The following is a 1,805-nucleotide window of genomic DNA, read 5'->3' as shown; positions in this document are numbered from 1 at the left end:
TCAGACGACACTTCAGGCAAACAGATCAGACGCAAACAGGCAGGCTCAGAGGTTCAGAGGTGGAACAGGTCAGGATCAGTTAATCAGAATACAGGAAGCCTAGAGAAAATATCACCAAAGGCTTGAAAAAATTATTGCACTGCTGACTGGTCTGAAGGCTGATCAGTACTAGAATGTACTAGACTAGTACAGGTGGATCAGATTAGCACAGGGGTGCTCAAGTCCAGTCCTCAAGAGCTACCATCCTGTAACTTTTAGATGCATCTCTTCTCTAACACACCTGAATCTAAAGCCTCAATCCCCTCATTTAGCTCAGCAGAGGCGTGGTAACGAGCCACTTATTTGAATCAGGTGTGTTGAAAATGGTTGCATGAAATAGTTTCAGGATAGTAGCTCTTGAGGACTGGACTTGAGCACCCCTGGGTTAGCAGGTAATGAAAACTGGGAGGAGCTAAGCAGGTGCATAAAATGAGTATTCAGACCAGAAATTGGTGCCAAGATCATAATTATTTTGTTTTATCCTCCCCACAGTAGTCCCATTTCCCTATATTATGCTTTTAAATTTTGAAAAATATTAACATAAGTACTTTCACTTCTTTCAGTTACAAAATCTCCTGTTGCCTTTATGATCCTATAACACCAAGATCCTGCACTAATAGTAATGGTAAGTTAAAACCACTTGAAACGAAGCTCAGGCAGTACTATAAGATGGGGTGCTGGAGGTCCCGTCATGGGAGGACATGGAATGTATCACCAAAATGACGGATATCAGGAAATCCTATTAAAGGCTAGACAGAGCTGGACTGAAGGACACCACAGAGGCACTCATCATGGCTGCACAGGAGCCGGCTTGCCCCAGAGGACAGCCCTGTGGCCGGAGGTGAGGCAGAGTCTCTGGAGGATGGCCGCAAGGCTGGCAATGACTGAGGAAGCCTGGGGGACGGCCATAAGGCCGGCACTCAAAGTGGACTCTTGCCAGGATGGCAGTGAGGCCGGCGAAGAAGGAGGACCCCTGGAGGATGGCCGTGAGTCCGGCAACGAGGGAAAACCATTTGAGGATGGCGTGTCTGCAACGGGAACCTTGGAGGGGGACGCCAACTAAGGCTCAGGATCCTTGGAAGGGACTGCCGACTGCGGCACAGGATTCTTGGAGGGGGCCACCGACTGGGGCACAGGAACCCACGAAGAGGCGTGGAGGGTCCGCTGAGGGGCCTTGAAGGTGCCATTTGGTCTTTCCTGGGGTTCAGAGGTCTCTGGATGACACAGAGCTTGCTCATACAGAGGATCTAACTGTGGTGGATCACTATAGGGTTCTGACTGTGGAGTGGAGATGCTAATGGGTTCTGACTAGGGAATGGTGATGCTAACGCCTTCAAATGGTGGAGAACTAAATGAGCTCTGGACCGCTAATAGGCTCTAGTTTGGGGACTAGCATGCTAGGGGGTTCTAGCTTGGAAACTTGCCTGATAAAGGGCTCTGGCCCGGCATCTGGCCCGCAGAGGGGCTCTGGCTCTGGGACTGGCCCGCTAAAGGGCTCTGGCCCCCGGAAGAAAAATCTTCTCGCTCATTTAGAAAGCTACCACGTAAGCCTTCCACAGTCTCTCATTCCTCACATTGCCTAAGCTGAAGATCGAAAAGAGAGAGTTACAAAGGACAAAGTCGGTCATTGTTCTTGTTGTCATTGTTACTTATTGCTAGGTGCCTTACACAGCCATGTGGCAGCCATTCAAATTAGCCCAACCTAAAAAAAAGTAAGTATATATATATATATATATATATATATATATATATATATATATATATAT

Source organism: Cyprinodon variegatus, unplaced genomic scaffold, assembly GCF_000732505.1.
Source record: "Cyprinodon variegatus isolate N-32 unplaced genomic scaffold, C_variegatus-1.0 Scaffold1907, whole genome shotgun sequence".
NCBI lineage: Eukaryota > Metazoa > Chordata > Actinopteri > Cyprinodontiformes > Cyprinodontidae > Cyprinodon > Cyprinodon variegatus.
This window is presented reverse-complemented; position numbering follows the sequence as displayed.